Genomic DNA, 19,688 nt, shown 5'->3' on the forward strand with positions numbered 1-19,688 from the left:
TTAAAACAGGCTTTGAGATTTCCTGAGGGAATACCTAGAGGGCTTAGAAACTCTCAATGAGTTATCTAAACTATATATGCAATGCACTTGATGTACTCATGAGCACTTGAGGGATGTCTGCCTAATCTTTTTTTCAGAAAGGAACAGCCTCATTCTGCCTCTGCTTAGACCTAGTCATGCTTTAGTGCCTCTATACCGTAATCTAACCAGGATAGTGTGATCCAGCTACTAAACCTGTTCATATCTATTAACTAGTCTTATTAACTTAACACTGATGTTGCAACTAGACCGCATTTTAGATTAAATGTGTGATTCTACAGCAAAAGTTATACACCAATGTCTGTGCTAAATGTTCTCCATCAGAGCCAGTAAGGAGACATTTATGCTAGCAAATCAAAGAAATAGAAGATCAGCTTAAAACTTCATCTCATCACTCAAGAACTGAAACTGTGATTTTTTAGTACCATACAGAGTAAAATTCTCTTAAACTTTTCCCTTGAAATTGTTGAAGGAAGGGAAGAAGGTGAGGGAAGGAGGGGAGGGAGGAGTATGTAGCCCAATACAATTGCAGCAATATTGAAAACTGGTTATCATACTCTTTTTTCCCCCTACAGTGTTAGGTAAATTATTTAATAACTAAAATTCTATTTTTTTTTCTCCTTGTTTAGTTTCCTGATTTGCAGTCAGTAGTACCATAAACTCATTTCCATGAGTGCATGTTATATTTTCTTTAGCTTTATATGTATGCTGCCTCATGGTTTTCTTCCCTGGGAGGTTAGACAGACAGTTAAAACTTCTATTTCTCTCTGATATTTATATTATGATACCTTAGAACTTCTTTCATGTTGCAAAAAATGAATTTATTATTACATACCTGTTAATAATAATAATCACAGAATCACAGAATCACAGAATTTCTAGGTTGGAAGAGACCTCAAGATCATTGAGTCCAACTTCTGACCTAACACTAACAGTCCCCACTAAACCATATCCCTAAGCTCTACATCTAAATGTCTTTTGAAGACTTCCAGGGATGGTGACTCCACCACTTCCCTGGGCAGCCTGTTCCAATGTCTAACAACCCTTATAATAATAATAACCCAATAATAATAATAATAAACTTAGATCTGGATAGTTTCTAAAATGCTGAACCTTTACACAGAAGTAGGGGATGTACCGAGGTGCTTCACTAAAAAAATGGTAAGAGGCTATCACTTTCTTTCTCTGTTCTTACATATCTGTAACACATGTATTTTTACACAATTTTTAAAATAATCAATTATTAAAAGAACTTAGTATTGCATTACAAATTTTAACATAACATGATCCATTACCTTCTTTTAAAAGTTATAAGAAAACTTAATGGTTCACTTAGCATTGATTTAAAAAAAAAAAAAAAAAAAAAAAAAAAGTTCAATGATAAGAAACAAAGAAGAGTTTGCAATATTTCCATTGCAAATTAAATTCACACCACCATGAACATTTTTAAATTTACCCTACAATGGCAGAAAGTGACAATTCAAAAGTGCATTGTGCAGACAGTCTTTTACAGTTAGTATGGATCATATTAGAATATTTTGACTACTTCTGAAAACAATTATATATGATATAAATACTTATTTGAATGTTTTTCTCTGTTTCAACATATATTGTATACCTCTCCTAGGGACAAGCATTATTGTGGAATGTTTTCCTGCTTTTCCTTTACTTTAGCTCCATATTCTACACTTTTTGTTACTGGGGAAACTCATTTTCTTTCTTCTATTAACTTACACACTTACAGACAAATCCTCATATTCTTTTGGGCCAAGAACATGATTAATTTGCTTGCAATTTAATTCCTGTATATAAATTTTCCATCAAGACTGGATAACAGACACAGATAACATTTCCCAACTGCTGCAATTTACTTGGAGACCAAAGTGCTGAGGTCATAAGTACAATTTTTTTCCACGGACGCTCGTCATTTTGAGAGTAGAATATGGCATGGGGAAGCTGCACCTCTAGAACTTGAGCCTTTTACTAGCACACAAAACACACCATGCAAAAAACATTTGCTCCTGTTGAGCTCACTTTATATTCTGCTCAAGTTGTCATTTGGCCAGGACATCTACCTCAGTTGGAATTTCACAGTTGCCTTGTACTGTCATAAGCTAGCTGCACTTCTAGCTGCAGAACAAGCTCTGCTCCTCCATGCCTTCAGTATGACTTTCTCATTTTTCATACACTAAGATTCACATGCATGAACTGTATAATACATGAACCACACACTCACAACTGTGTAATATAGGTCATGAAACTATTCCTGATGTGTTTTAGATGTATATGTGTGAGTGTGCAGACTAATCTTCAGCTAGAGACTTAAAAATGCATAAGGGAAGTTGCAGAAATATACATGTGAAATTACACCATCTTTTTAATTGCAACTCTTAATGACAATGAAGTTGCAATCCCAAGTTCTCACATATCCTACTCTTTCATTCTAAAACATATTTTTTCTTTTTTTTTTCCTTTTTCTCTTTTTTCTTTACTCCTTTCTCTCTTTTCTTTTTACTTTCCTCCTTTCCCCCCCCCCATTTTTTTATAGTTTTATTGTTTCCACTACTTTTTTTCTTTTTTTTCTTTCTTTTTTTTTTCTTTTTCTTTTCATACATTCCCCTCTGCCTACTTCCCACTTTTTTTTTTTTTTTCCTTAATTCAATCCATTTCATTGAACATTGAAACAGATTAAGCCATAATTTCACAAACTCTTCCACAGGTATAACCTGTGAAGCCAAAATCCAGAAGAAAAAAAAAAAAAAAAAAAAAAAAAAAGCTTAGGGTTATCTTTAATGAGCTATATCATTACAGAGAACTAATGTGAATTGGCAGTGTAAATCACCTCAGTGATCACAAAAGTTACCCAACTTCCACATTGACCTTGAAAAACACTGAAGAGTGAAAATATTTGTAAAATATTTTAGACAATGGGTCTGTGCTAAATGACAGGAATTGAGAGTTTGATCCACAGAGGAACAGTTTTATGTTTTGCTGCTTTGCAAAACTGGTTTGCTTTAAGTATATACACATAAATCTTGTTACCAAAAAAAAGAATAGATTTTTTGCTAGTTCACTCCATATTAAATGATTAGTAACTCCTGGGTGGTCTTTCCAAATGATGTGAAGATGCTCCCTATTTTTGTTTGCTATATTGCTTACACTTGCAAAATGTAAAAGGCAACCTTGGAGCCTTGGAAATCCAGCTTTATAAACAGCAGGTGGAGATGAGGAATATTACTACTTCTCTGAAATAATAAGACAACCCTTGAGTACTGTCAGATTTGTTCACCAGCTGTGGTCTAAAACTCTCTCCCAACCCAAGACACCACAGTTTGAAGAATCTGACTTAGCAAAACATCTTTAATTCCATTTCAGAAATAATGCAGTTTTTTGTTTTGTTTTGTTTTGTTTTGTTTTTGTTATGGAGCTTCTAGTCTTCTTATCACAGTTTGCTTTTTTTGTTTCCAGATGCACTTTTGCTTTTGTATACTACTAATCCTAAAGTTAAGTTAGAATTTAAATTGGCAGATTTCATTAATCTAATGTTTGTTTAGAAGTGTGGCAGTTTATCAGTGAGCATAAATTGAAACAGAAGATTGCTTTCACTTGTTTATTGGTAAATTAGATGGCTAGAGTCCCAAGGCAAATATTTATTTTCAGTCTTTTAGACACTTTACAAATTTTAGTAACATTTCTCTGCCTTAAATTTGATTTGGCTGTTCATAATGACTAATTTCACTAAGCAAACTGAGAACAAGTTTTTAAATGCTCAGCAGGCATACAAGAAGAGGAGCGTGTGCTTTAATACCATACAGTATGCCTAAAAGTAATTGATAAGATAGTTCCTGTTCCCTGGTTAAGGCTAGCTAAACTCATAGGTAGAGCTGAATAAGGGGCTGAAGTGTAATTCATCATTTCATACTGTAGTCCTCCTAAGCAGCCATGTGTTTTGAACCATGTGTTTTCCAAGTTCTAAATTTCTAAGTATTACTCAAAATACTTTAGGTGTACTTGGAATCCAAAATATTTTTCCCACTGTTCGAACATGATGTAACTATCAAACAAAGAACAAAGGGCAAGACACGTTAGATCTAAAACCAGCAAATAAAATTACCTAGCTCTAGTTAGTTCAGGCTACTTATTCTGCAGCTCTGTCTTTGGGGTCATATTAACCTGATGCACTACTCTTGGCAACACTTCCTGATTTAAAAAAGTTATTGCTACAACTCTATTGTCTCAATTTTGAAACTTTGACTGGAATGTGTTTTGAGACTTTCCCCTATCTCTCTTGAGGCAATCAACTGTATCAAATGTTTTACCCTTATTGCCAGAACCCTGAATGATCAAGATCCAGGTTATTGAAACTCAAATTTTGTTACATTCTTGGTAACACCTGGATGTCCTGATGGTCAAGGTCCTTCAGCATTTCCCTGCCAAAACCCACCCTCCCACATTTGCCTTGTCTTTGTTTTACTATATATAAATACAGAGAAAATTTACTTCATCCTCCTTTAGAGGGCTTTTATGGTGGTGGTATTTGGGTGCAGAGATCAGAACAGTGATGAAACATGCATATTGCTTTGTCTTTAATAGGTGGCATCAAAGAAAGAAGATTGATTGGCATGTTTTCCCCCTTCCATTTTTGAGATTATTGGTATTTTTTTGAGGGCTTAAAAAGCTCAGCAGAGCAAAATCAGATAAGGTGCACAACTCTGGAGTTCTCATTAAATCCAAATACTGCAATTGTGGAAATGAGAAAAAAAAAAAAAAAAAAAAAAAAAAAAACATTCTTTTCATTGCATATTTAGTTGGACTTATCTACAAAATTATCATAAAGCCATGTTACATCTGGAAAAATAATAATAAAAAAAAAGTGTTTGAAAACAATTCTTCTGACAGGTTTGTTTTGCAGTACAAATGATGTGGGCATCATATCTGTCCCAAGTCAACACTTTCTCATTAGAACTGATCAGTACATGAAATTTCAGTATTCGGTACACTCTACATGGATTTTTAGCATTTGGTACACTCTTTGCCGAGTTAATGTAGTGGGTTTACGTGGCAAGGTTTTGGTGGCAGGGGGCCATAGGGGTGGCTTCTGTGAGAAGGATCTAGAAGCTGCCCCATGTTTGGTAAGGGCCCCACTGCTGACCAGAGCCGAGCCAATAAGCAATGTTGTTTTGCGCCTCTGTGAGAGCATATTTAAGACAGGGAAAAAAACGCTGCACCACACAGCAGCTGGGAGAGTGAGAGGAGTGAGGAACAGCCTTGCAGGCGCCAAGGTCAGTGTAGAAGGAGGGGGAGAGGTGCTCCAGGCGCCAGAGCAGAAGTCCCCTGTGGCCTGTGGTGAGGACCATGGTGAAGCAGGATGTCCCCCTGCAGCCCATGGAGTACCACGGTGGAGCAGGGTTCCACGCTGCAGCCCGTGGAGGAGACCACGGTGGAGTAGGTGGCCCTGCACCGACGGAGGCTGCCGCCTGTGGAAGACCCCTGCCGGAGCAGATTCCAGGCTGGACCTGTAGCCCGTGGAGAGGAGCCCACGCAGACGCAGGTGACCTGGCAGGAGCTGCTGCCCATGGGGGAGCCAGGTTGGAGCTGTTTTCTCCTGAGGGATGGACCCCGTGGTACGGACCCATATCTGGAGCAGTTCTGGAAGAGCTGCTGCCTGTGGGAAGCCCACGCTGGATCAGTTCATCAAGGACTGCATCCCATAGGAGGGATCCCACAGTACAGGGGACGAGAGTGACCAAGAAGGAGTGGCAGAGAAGAAGTGCTGTAGACTGACCATAACCCCCATTCCCCCATTCCCCTGCTCCGTTCAGTGGGAGGAGGTGGAAGAGGGTGGATGGGGGGGGGGAAGGTGCTTTTGGTTTCTTTCCTTTGTTTCTCACTTCTCTAGCTTGTTACTAATAAGCAATAAATCTTACTATCTCCCTATGCCGAGTCTGTTTTGCCTGTTACAATAATTATTGCATGATCTCATTGTCCTTGTCTCAACCTTTGAGCCCTTTTCATTGTATTTTCTCCCTGTTCCTCTTTGAGGAGGGGGAGTGAGAGAGCAGTTGTGGTGGAGTTTGGCTGCCTACTCGAGCGGAACCACCGCAGTTAAAAACTGGTTGGATGTCAGGGCCCAGAGAGTGGTGGTGAATGGAGTGGAATCCAGCTGGCAAATATTCATGAGTGGTGTTCCCCATTGGTCCGTGTTTTGCCCATCCTCTTTAATATCTTTATTGATGAATTGGATGAAGGAATCAGTTTTGCCCTCTCTAAGTTTCCAGATGACACCAAGCTGGAGGGAAGCGTCAGTTTGCTGGAGGATGGGAAGTCCCTACAGAGGGACCTGGATAGGATGGGCCAATGGGATGAGGTTCAACATGACTAAGTGCTAGGTTCTCCACAACAACCCCATGCAATGCTACAGGACTGGGGGAGAGTGGTTCAAAAGTTGTGTGGAGGAAAAGGATCTGGAGCTGCTGATGGATGCTCGCCTGAACATGAGCCAGAAGTGTGGCCAGGTGGCCAAGAAGGCCAACGGCATCCTGGCTTGTATCAGGAACAGTGTAGCCAGCAGGACCAGGGAGGTGATTGTCCATCAGTACTCTGGTAAGGCTGCACCTCAAGTACTGAATACAGTACTTGAGGTGCAGTCCTTGAGGTTCAGCAACTTGAGGTTCAGCCCCTCACTATACTGGATTACATCAATGCCCTGGAACATGTCCAGAGATGGGCTACAAAGCTGGTGAAGGGCCTGGAACAGAAGTCCTATGAGGAGCGGCTGAAGGAACTGGGGTTGTTTAGGCTGGAGAAGGGGAGACTCAGGGGTGACCTTATTGCTCTCTACAACTACCTGAAAGGAAGGTGTGGGGAGCTGGGGGTTATCCTCTTCTCACAGGTAACTATTGATAGGACTACTAGAGGGAATGGCCTCAAATTGCTCCAGGAGAGGTTCAGGTTGGATATTAGAAGACATTTCTTATCACAATGAGTACTTAGGCTTTGGAACAGGTTGCCCAGGGAGGTGGTGGAGTCACCTAAGGAAAGGTTGGACCTGGCACTTAGGGACATGATTTAGCGGGTGATATTGGTAGTGGGGTGATGGTTGGACCAGATGATCTTGGAGCTCTTCTCCAACCTCAATGATTCTGTGATTCTATGATTAATTTGAAATAAAATACTGAGTGGAATCATGGGGAATAACTGTAGTATGTCATTCTGAACTTCCATATAAACTGCACTTTTTGTCATATCAAAAAAACACCATGAATGTAAAAGAACATTTACTTAACCTAAACATATGTTTGTTGTTTTTTGTTTGGTTGGTTTTGGTTTTGTTCTTGTTTGTTTGTTTGTTTCCTCTGGCTTCTGCAGAAATCACACAGCTTTTTAAATGGGACTTTTATTCTGCAAGTCATTTTGGACCTTGCTTGCCTTCTCTTTCTTCCTTTTTTTTCACATAGATCAGATAATCCACATTCACAAGTTCTACCCACTCATCTGTTATGGAAATTACTGGGATGTTAAAATTTCAGAACTGAAATTTGTTTGGAAGAAAAAATAAAACCAAGGCAATGAAAGAAATAACATTTCATCAAACAAGTGTACATCAGGTTATGAGGGAGAGAAATGGATAAGTATCACAGAATCACAGAATCACAGAATTTCTAGGTTGGAAGAGACCTCAAGATCATCGAGTCCAACTTCTGACCTAACACTAACAGTCCCCACTAAACCATATCCCTAAGCTATACATCTAAACGTCTTTTAAAGACTTCCAGGGATGGTGACTCCACCACTTCCCTGGGCAGCCTGTTCCAATGCCTCACAACCCTTTCGGTAAAGAAGTTCTGCCTAACATCCAACCTAAAACGCCCCTGGTGCAACTTAAGCCCATTCCCCCTCGTCCTGTCACCAGGCACGTGGGAGAACAGGCCAACCCCCACCTCGCTACAGCCTCCCTTGAGGTACCTGTAGAGAGCAATAAGGTTGCCCCTGAGCCTCCTTTTCTGCAGGCTGAACAAGCCCAGCTCCCTCAGCCACTCCTCGTAGGACTTGTTCTCCAGGCCCCTCACCAGCTTCGTCGCCCTTCTCTGCACCCGCTCAAGCACCTCGATGTCCTTCTTGTAGTGAGGGGCCCAAAACTGAACACAGTGCTCGAGGTGCGGCCTCACCAGAGCTGAGTACAGGGGGACGATCACTTCCCTAGCCCTGCTGGCCACACTGTTTCTTATGCAAGCCAGGATGCTGTTGGCCTTCTTGGCCACCTGAGCACACTGCTGGCTCATATTCAGCCGACTGTCAACCATCACTCCCAGGTCCTTCTCTGCCTGGCACCTCTCCAACCACTCATCTCCCAGCCTGTAGCTCTGCTTGGGGTTATTGCGCCCCAGGTGCAGGACCCGGCACTTGGCCTTGTTAAACTTCATGCAGTTGACCTCAGTCCATCGGTGCAGCCTATCCAGATCCTCCTGCAGAGCCTTCCTACCCTCAAGCAGATCGACACACGCGCATAGCTTGCTGTCATCTGCAAACTTACTGAGGGTGCACTCAATGCCCTCATCCAGATCATCGATGAAGATATTAAAGAGGACCGGCCCCAGCACCGAGCCCTGGGCAACGCCACTAGTGACTGGCCTCCAATTGGATTTGACTCCATTCACCACGACTCTTTGGGCTCAGCTATCCAGCCAGTTTTTAACCCAATGAAGTATATGCCAGTCCAAGCTGTGAGCAGCCAGTGTCTTGAGGAGAATGCTGTGGGAAACGGTGTCAAAAGCCTTGCTGAAGTCAAGGCAGACCACATCCACAGCCTTTCCCTCATCCACCCAGCACATCACTTTGTCATAGAAGGAGATCAGGTTCGTCAGGCATGACCTGCCTTTCATAAAGCCATGCTGACTGGGCCTGATCGCCTGCTTCCCCTGCAAGTGCTGCGTGATGACTCTCAGGAGGATCTGCTCCATGAGCTTCCCTGGCACTGAGGTCAAACTGATAGGCCTGTAGTTTCCCGGGTCTGCCCTCCGGCCCTTCTTGTAGATGGGCGTCACATTTGCTAGCCACCAGTCGATTGGGACCTCCCCCGATAGCCAGGACTGCTGATAAATGATGGACAGTGGCTTGGCCAGCTCCTCCGCCAGTTCTCTCAGTACCCTTGGGTGGATCCCATCCGGCCCCATTGACTTGTGCACATCCAAGCGCCGTACCAGGTCACCAACCAGTTCTTCGTGGATAGTGAGGGCCACATCCTGCTCCCCATCCCCTTCCACCAGCTCAGGGTACTGGGTATCCAGAGAACAACCGGTATTGCCACTAAAGACTGAGGCAAAGAAGGCGTTAAGCACCTCCACCTTTTCCTCATCTCTTGTAACTAAGTTTCCCCCCGTATCCAGTAAAGGATGGAGATTCTCCTTAGTCCTCCTTTTTGTGTTGATGTATTTATAAAAACATTTGTTGTTATCTTTAATGGCAGTAGCCAGATTGAGCTCCAGATGAGCTTTGGCCTTTCTAATTTTGTCCCTGCATAGCCTCGCAACATCCTTATAGTCCTCCCTAGTGGCCTGCCCATTTTTCCAAAGGTTATAACCCCTCTTTTTTTCTCCTAAGCTCAAGCCACAATTCTCTGTTGAGTCAGGCTGGTCTTCTTCCCCACCAGCTCGTCTTTGGGCACGTGGGGACAGACCGTTCCTGCGCCATTAAGACTTCCCTCTTGAAGAGCGCCCAGCCTTCCTGGACTCCTCTGCTCTTCAGAACCACCTCCCAAGGGACTCTACCAACTAGTGTCCTCAGCAGCTCAAAGTCAGCCCTCCGGAAGTCCAATACAGCGGTTTTACTGGTCCCCTTCCTGGCCTCGCCAAGAATAGTGAACTCCACCATTTCATGGTCACTCTGCCCAAGACAGCTCCCGACAATCACATCCTCCACCAGTCCTTCTCTGTTTGTGAAGAGAAGGTCTAGTGGGGCACCTCCCCTGGTAGGCTCACTAACCAGCTGCGTCAGGAAGCTATCTTCCACGCTCTCCAGAAACCTCCTAGACTGCTTTCTCTGGGCTGTGTTGTGCTTCCAGGATATGTTAGGGAAGATGAAGTCCCCCACGAGAACAAGCGCTGAAGATTTTGCAACTTCTGTCAGCTGCCTGTAGAACTCCTCATCCGTCTCCTCATCCTGGTTCGGCGGTCTAGAACAGACCCCGACCAGGAAACTAGTCTTCTTGGCCCTGCCAATCCTAACCCAAAGGGACTCGATCTTGTCATTCCCAGCCTCGAGTTCTACAAGATCGAAAGACTCTCTAATATAGAGAGCCACACCACCACCCCTTGTGTGCTGCCTGTCCCTTCTGAAGAGCCTATAGCCAGTCATTGCAGCACTCCAGTCATGAGACTGGTCCCACCATGTCTCCGTGATGGCAACCAAGTCGTAGCCTGCCTGCTGCACGATGGCTTCCAGCTCCTCCTGTTTGTTACCCATGCTGCGTGCATTAGTGTAGATGCACTTCAGCTGGGCCATTGCCTTATCCCCTGGCCTTGCTATTGTTCCCCCTAGCACAGCTCCAACAATCCTTGCTTCACCCCGTCTCCCTTCTTAACTAGTTTAAAGCCCTCTCAATGGGCCCTGCCAGCTCCTGGCCCAGGATCCGTTTTCCCCTAAAAGATAGGGACCCGTCTGCGGCCATCAGGCCAGGTGCTGAGTAAAGTGCCCCATGGTCGAAAAACCCAAGATTTCTGAGTTGGCACCAGCCCCTGAGCCACATGTTTAACAGGTGAGCTTTCCGTGTCCTCTCTGTACCCCTCCCTGCCACCGTAGGGATGGACGAAAACACCACCTGTACTCCTGCTCCATCCACTAACTGTCCCAGTCCCCTAAAGTCTCGTTTGATAGCCTTCAGGCTTCTCTCTTCAACGTCATCACTACCTGCCTGGACTATCAAAGAGGATAATAGTCAGAGGGGCGAACCAGGTTGGGAAGCTTCCTGGCAACGTCCCTGACCCTGGCCCCAGGGAGGCAGCAGACTTCCCTACGGGTAGGGTCAGACTGACAAATAAGGCCCTCTGTTCCCCTGAGAAGAGAGTCTCCCACAACAATAACCCTTCTGTCTTTCTTGGTGGAGGCAGTCTTTAGGCGTGGAGTCAACTTCCTCGCCCTAGGCATCCTCCTGGGAACACTTGCTACCTCTTCCTCACCCACCGGTCTGTTGAGCTCCAGGGCCTCAAACCTGTTGCGTAAGGGCACCTGGGAAGGTGGGGCTGGAAGGGGAGGGCATCGCCTGCGATGTCAAGCAGGGACCTGTTTCCATTTCTCCTCAACTCCCAGATCCCCTCCCTCTGCCCGACGGCGACAGGGCAGGGGGTCCACCCCCACTTGGGATGTTTCACCCCAGTACCTCTCCTTGAGGCCCTGCAGGGGAGTTACTCCACCAGTCTATCTCCCACTCACACTCCCTGATATCCCTCAACCTCTCTACCTCCTCCTCGAGCTCCGCCACCATGCAGACCAGGTCATCCACCTGCTCACACCTCATGCACGCAGTTTCTCTGCCTCCCACAGGAACAGGCTCAGACACTCCTTGCATCCGGTGACCTGAACTGCTGCATTTTTTAATGGGTAGTCTGTCTGGGTGTGTACCGACTTCCTGGAGAGCGCGCCGTGCCTGGTGGAGACCATTATCACCTAGCTAACGGCTGTTGTTAAGGAGGTGTTCGTATTGGCAGGGGGAACACTCTGCCCTTCCTGCTCGCCCTGCCTGCACGAACTGCCGCGCCACGCCCTTCTGATGCACCATGCCCTGTTTGCCCGTCCTGTTCACCGCGCTCCTGATCGCTCCCGCTCCATAGGGGCAGCTTTTGAATGGCTGGGGAGGGGGCGCTGCTGGCTCCGCCTGCGCCTCGTCAGCCTCCTTCACGAGGGCTGCCGGGTACTGGCGGCTCCCTCAAGTAGGCTCAATGCCGGAAAAATTAGCCCTGCCTGGCCTGATCCCCCGCTCCGCTGCAGAATGCGTCTGCCCCAGAGCTGATCGCCTCGGCAAATGGCCAAGTAAAGTAAAAAAAAAAAAAAAAAAAAATAGTAAAGGTATGGAAACTAATTAAGAAATAGGTTTATGTTCCTTCAACAAAGTGACAATTTAAGATAGACTTTCTCAATGAAAATTTCACTTGAAAAACAGTGTTGTATCAATCCTCCTTGACATTTATAACAATGACAAAATATCCTCATGTGTTTTCCTATGTAATATTGTTTAAATGGCATAATAAATGCAGTTATATGCCCTTTCTGTGTACTAACAGGAAAGTGTGATCCTTTGTTCTGTGCATGACTGCATTTGCACATTATAGAACTATGAAATATTTACAAAGGGAAGGTTAAATCAATACAGCTTTAAAATTTGCACTCCTGTCTTCTGGGACTTATATCATCTTGATTTAATGAAGTAAAAGGAGAGAATGTTTACACACAAAAAAAATATATATTTCGTTTCCCCTTTATTGTGCTTACAGAGGGTATTAAAGTAGAATTTACTGGCAATTCATGCTGTAATTAATTATTACACCTTTTATAATCAGGCTATTATTTGAGTTGTTTCATTTTCAAAACACAGAAACTAGCTATTTAGAACAAGAGAAGGAAGAAATGAGATGCATTCAAAAGAAAAGGAAAAAAAAAAAAGATTAACTAGTGCTGATCCATTATTAATGGATTTAACATATAAACCATTCTTTGGGCTAAAAATAAAAATAATAATAATTAAAAAAAAAAAGTTTAATTTACCAGATTTTCCTAGAGACCATGAAAGAAGAGAAGAGAAGAGAAGAGAAGAGAAGAGAAGAGAAGAGAAGAGAAGAGAAGAGAAGAGAAGAGAAGAGAAGAGAAGAGAAGAGAAGAGAAGAGAAGAGAAGAGAAGAGAAGAGAAGAGAAGAGAAGAGAAGAGAAGAGAGAAGAGAAGAGAAAAAATAAGAAAAAAAAAAGATATAAATGTGTTGTCTTATCTTGTTGCTTTTATACTTAGGCTCATAAATCAAATAAGCATAAATTATTGTTGCATATACACATTTTTTCAGATCAAATCTACAGCAGGACAGGAATATACCCATTGCTATTCATTAAGCTCTCACTTCACCCATGCAAGAATGGCTATCTTTCTTCTTTAATCTTGAATACAGCTGGATATTTACAGCATATCATTTATTTTATAAATCTAAGGATCGTGGTTTTGTCTAGGATTGTTTTCTTCAAAGTGACCTACATTTTCTGTAAATAAATTTTGTCCATTATCAATAATTTTTATATCATGTAGAAATATCTTTCAGAGCCCATTGCTTGGTATTAGCTTCCACATACATTTTACCATTTGCTCCTTCCCACTCATTATTTGTGGAGTATAAGAATTTATGCCAGAGTTCTGCTCCTTGGTTATATTAAATGAAATTTTGATAAACTATAAGAAGGGAATCAAAGTGATTTAAAATGCTTCCTATTATTATCTGCAACCATTCATTTGGAATCTGCTATTACAGAGACAGGAAAACCTCTCATTTTTTTTCCAGTTCTTACTGGCAGTTTAAATTGATAGTAGATAAAATTCAGAAGAAGGTGTGAGTAAATGCTTAATTTAATTCACTCTGTGGATGTTGATGAGTTTCAGCTACTATTCAGCTACTATTCAGCTACTATAAGGCTATTATGAAATAGTTTCAAATAGAATTTTTTAGAAATTAGGAAGACACCTCCACATGGACTGTAAATGTACTTAATGGGGCATTAGTTCTGTGGGCTGCCATGGGTAAAGGAGACATGCAGTGAAGGAAAACATTTAGCAAGGGCAATTGAGGGGTATATGATTACTGAAAATCACACCATTGCCCAACAAAGTTTTTCCTCTTCTGGTCTGTCTCTTAGTCATGACAGCAAAGCAGCTATCCTAGCTTCTGTGTTGTCCACCTGCACACATCCTTCAGCAACACCTTTGACTTCATTCCAGCCTTCATGTTCAGTAGATATTAGCAGCTCTCCTTACTTCCTTACCTTCCCTCTCAGGACAAATTACACAGAAGTTCAGCCCTCTGTTTTCTTTCCTTGCATCAGGTTTTCTCTCTAAGCAACTCTCACTATGCCATGGAATTTTTCCAGGTATCTATTTATTAAAAAATAGTTACATACATCTGACGATGTTGCAAATGGTCATTTAATGTAACCAACTGCAAATACACTTTGAGTGTATTTAATTATATGATATATTACCATTGCATTGCATATATACTGACAAGTACTCATCAGCTGTGAAATTCAGAGCCTACAAACCACCAGCAATGAAGCTGGTGAAGGGTGTAGAAAAGAAATCTTATGAGGAGTGAGGTAACTGTAGCCTGAGAAAAGGAGGCTCAGGGGAGACCTCATCACTCTCTATAACTACCTCAAAAGAGGTTGTAGTGAGGTGGGGATTGGTCTGTTATACCAAGCAACAAGCAATGAGACAAGAGGTAAAAGTTGCTCCAAGGGAGGTTTACACTGGATATGAGGAATAACTTCTTCACTGAAAAGGTTGTGAGAGATTAGAACAGGCTGCCTGGGAAAGTTATTCAGTCATCATCAGTGAGGTATTCAAAAGACATGTAGATGCAGCACTTAGTGACATGGTTTGAGTAGTCAGTGTTAGGTTGGTGGTTGCTCTTGATGATCTTGGAGGTCTTTTCCAACCTAAATGATTCTATGATTCTAAGATGGGTGGTTTACATCCATTACTGTTCTTCTCTTACAGTATTTCTTTGTTACCAGCAAAATACACCCTCAGAATTTTGCAGTGAGTGAGGCAAGAATATCATACCCAGGCCCCATGGCAAAAATTTTTAGGAAAATCTCATATCAGAGAAAAATTGTTTATGAAATCACAAAGTAAGAATGCACAACAACATAAAATACAAAGTGATTCAGTAAGAACTGTCAATATTAAATTTGTGTTTTCTCATTTTCAAACACTTTCTTCGGGAATCTGATCATATTTGTCTTTTGTTTGTTTGTTTGTTTTCTTTTTTTTTTTCTTTTTTTTTTTTTGTACAATAACATAAGGCAGACATGGCAAAAGGTATGCTATAGAAACTAGTTAAAATGTAAAAACTTTAGTAGATTGGGTTTCTAATTTCAGAACAAGATGAACAAGTCACAGTGATCTCAATCATAACAAAGTTGTTCTTTTTCTCATATCTTTGTATTTTTATACCATTCCTCAAGAAAACAAAACAAACTAACAAACAAACAAACAAAAAGTCAAAGTGGGCTATTTCTCAGCACATATTAACATTTGCAATTGATTTTACAACACTTGCAGTAGGGCTGTATTGCAGAGCACTTGCGACATATTGCAAACTAAAGGTGCAACTTGAATTTGGTCTGGTTAATTCACTTCTGTTAGCACTGTTTGATAGATTCAGTCAATGAACATGAATGTGAATGTAGATGCCACCTGTTAGAGAATACTGTCCTGGAAAACAAGAATTTAATACCACTAATTACATAGAAAAGGAATAATAGGAACCCAAGTTTTTGATTAAAACATAGCAGAACCAGTCTCACCTCCGTCCCTGGAAAGGTATTGGAACAGCTTCTTCTGGATGCCATCTCCAAGCAATTGGAAGAAGAGAATGTTATGAGAATGTTATGAGAAGTAGTCAGCATGGATTCACCAAGGGGAAGTTGTGCTTGACCAACCTCATTGCCTTCTATGAAGGCATCACCAGCTGGGTAGATGGGGGGAGAGCAGTGGATGTCATCTACCTTGAATTTATCAAGGCTTTCGATACTGTATCCCATGACATCCTGATAGCAAAGCTGAGAAAGTGTGGGATAGAGGAGTGGACAGTAGGGTGGGTTGAGAATTGGCTGACTGGCCAAGCTCAGAGGGTAGTGATCAGCAGTGCAGAATCAAGCTGGAGACCTGTGACTAGCGGTGTTCCCCAGGGGTTGGTGCTGGGTCCGGTCTTGTTGACGATCTTGATGACGGAATAGTGTCTGCCCTCAGCAAGCACACTGATGACACAAAGCTAGGAGGAGTGGATGACACACCAGAAGGCTGTGATGCCATTCAGTGAGACCTGGCCTGGCTGGAGAGATGGGCAGGAAGAAACCAAATAAGGTTTAATAAGAGCAAGCAAGTTTCCTGCTACTGGGAAGGAAAAAACACATGATCTTTTGAGGTCCCTTCCAACCCCTACAATTCTGTGATTCTGAGAGAACAAAAGATTATTTTTAGTCCTTAAAAGATATATGCACACAGAGATATCTGTAATGACACATACATGTACTTTTGACTTCACACATTAATGACTTCATTATATGACTTCTGACTTCACAATGAAGGTAAAGGCAGGAGGATATTGATAAACCCAGGACCCCTGTGACACCCCTTTACAGGTCCATATAGTCTCGGAAGCTTGCAAAGACGTGACACTCAAGTTCTCTGCCACAAATCAAATCTGGCAGAAAACTCTGTATAATAGTCTAGAGCTTTCTCAGTATAATACAAGTGTCTTTGAAGTTTTCACATACATTATCACTAAAGACAATTCCCCTCAGCTCTGATTCAAATCAGAATCAGGAAGCCAAGAACAATGAAAAGCAAACCACAGACAGTCTCTTGACCTTAGAATAATTGTGAAATATTATTAGAGACCATACTGTGAAATAATAATAAATCAGTACTCATTTACACTGAATTGGTTTAAAGGCAACTTAGAAATCTATTTCTATCTTGTGTTTAGTTATAATACAGAGTAAGTTGTTTTAGAAGATAAACAAGCTAGGCTTTGAGGTAATAATACTTCTGGTAATCAACTTTTCTCTTTAGTCTGATAAAGTATCACCACCTTGACACCAAAGAATGTGATTCCATTTATTATACCACAGATTAACACGAAACTTCATGACATTTACTTATGTTCAATCTCTCTAATGAGTTGTGGCTAAAGAACATGAATTGAAAAAAAAAAAATCAATATTTTAAAATATACTGTACATAAAGTCTGAGGAACATCTCAGCCAGAGTGTATTACTAATGAAATTTACATCCTAAGGAGTAATCTAGCATATTTTTTCTTCGTGATTTTAACTCTTCTGTTTCAGGAACATTTAAGTATAGCCAGTTCAGACTAAGAATGTCTGGGTTGCTCTTCACCTTTGAAAATACTCCACAGAAAAAAGGTGGAAAACAGTGAATAATAACAATAACAATAATAATTGCATAGAAAGGCATATAGTCATAGCTGCCTCACCTACTGTGTTTTATTCAATCCATCAGCTAGAATTTTAAGTTTTTATACATTCTCATGTATTCTCACAGGCCCTCTGTTTAGTGGCTCTGTGGAACTAGTTTTGCAAAATATGAATTCTTACACCAACATAAACACTGACTGTTGTTCTGTCCCTTCCCCAATGTGTATGCAACAAATAAAGTCATCATTAGCTATCTGTGCTATGTGTGCAAGTACCAGTTGATATCAGGTGTGTGTTGATTTTACAGGTCAGACTTACAACTTATAAGAAGCAATTGAGTAAAACCAAGCTGTTCCATTAAGACCAAGTAACATCATAGCTATCTTATAATACTAAATACAGTTTAAATTGTGATGAAGGACAAAAAGTCCTGTTTGTATATAAAAATATTTTCAGTTTCACTCACTGATGAAAATTGTTCAATGTTTTTGTGACCTTTCTGAGCAGCAAGCACTGACAACACTAATTTCAGATAAGGAACTAGAAGTGAAGTCATAAATCTACATAAACTTAGCACACATTCCTGATTTGCAAGTAGTAAAAGTGTAAGTGTGTAGTTGCATTTTACGTGAGGGTATATGCAAAACACTTGGTAGAAAAGATACTCTTCCAACATAATTAACCAATATTTTTCTTTTTTATCATTTTTTTTTTCCTTTTATTTTGTTTCTCTCATACTTGACAAACCCCAGGATGTAATGCTGTACAGAAAAGATAGATTTAATTTTTAATTTCCTTCATTAAAACTTAATCATAGACAAGCAAATGGAAGGCTTGTTATTTATGGATGATGAACAGAAAGTGTCACAGGATGCTTTATGAAACAGACTAAATACAGCATAATATTGAGTAAAATAACATAATATTGAGTAAAATAATACAAATAAACACCTATGGCTCCATAAATTGATTTGACAAAAAAAAAAAAAAAAAAAAAAAAGACCGCTGCTATAAAAAATAGTATCTTGCTGTTATAAAAACACTGAGCTGCTCCCTATTTGTTTCAAAGAAACCAAGATTATACCTGTGAAAATGGACCACTACACTGATTTTGTCCTTCCTACTGGTACAGTAATGGTAAGGTATATATTTTATAAGTAGTACAGTGCAATTTTACTAAGTGCATTATGCAACACTAACTTGTTTTCCCTTTACTGCTATTTTTCTGTTGAAATATGGCTATCTTAAAACAGTATGTAAACTGAAGACAGCAGAATGTCTGGAATTTAGGTTTTTGAGTAGGTCTTTAAAGATTAAGATTTTTAAATTTTTTAAAAGATTTTTTAAAAGATTTTTTAAAACCAGAGGACAGATTTGGTTGCACAACCTGCACCTCTCTGTCACGCTACCAGAAGCACCACTGCCACTCAGTAGTAGTAGTAATTTCTCATAGTAGTGACAAAAAACAAGTTCTGCTCTGTACCTGCTACAGACCAGAATTTCCAAATGCTCTGAGACATTTATTTAATACTTGTGTCTGGTATGAAGCAGAGGAAGATGTATATTGGCTGGTGGCATGATGATACATGGATAGAACTGCTAGAAAGAACGGTGATCGTCAGAAAGTTAATAAAAAAAATTTGATAATCTATTGAAATTTAAGGACAATTTAAACACCTGTTATCTCCAATGCAGCCAGGACTTTATCTGAAGTTTACAGTAGGCATGTACATTATTTGAAATATCATGGTAGTATCAAAAAATATATATATCTTTTATTTTTTCATCTCTTTCTAAATACTTACTGCTTAATTTATATTCTGTATTTCACAAAGCCTCCTCTCCCCTAATTTTTTTCTCCTTTCCTCAAGATAAGGATTGGAGTTTAAAACACTCTGAAGTTCCTGGGGTCAAGGTCTGAAATTGCTTTTAATTAAATTAATAAATCAATAAATATCAGTGTGACATGATTATGATTTACAAAAACTGAAGCTACATTTCTCACTGTTTCATAATCTCAGGGCATTATTTAAAGAAGATAAAAGTAAAAATGATAGAAGCTGATACTGTGTGAATCTTGCAGAATAACTGAAAGAAGGTAATTCCATGTGTCTCTCAAAAAGTCTCTGTGATGGACATGATTAGTTATGAAGGTTTGGATTTGATTTATATTTTTATAGTTTTTTATAGTTTTTACTGGCTTTTATAGTGTAAATGAATATGCTTAGTGTTCCTTTTATTTTTTTAATCTATTTGGACCAGAACAAATAAATAAATAAATAAATAACAAAGGAATGAAACAAACAAACAAAAAAGATATTTAGAAAATAAATATGTATTTATTTACTATATTTTGTATTTGCTATTTGCTATTCCCTGTAATGCTACTCCATCAAAGTTAGCCCAGAAAACAAATCCTCTATCTATAAAGCAGAATGCTTTACCCACAACTGCAGATT

This window comes from Netta rufina (genome assembly GCF_964035555.1).
Source record: "Netta rufina genome assembly, chromosome: Z".
Lineage (NCBI taxonomy): Eukaryota > Metazoa > Chordata > Aves > Anseriformes > Anatidae > Netta > Netta rufina.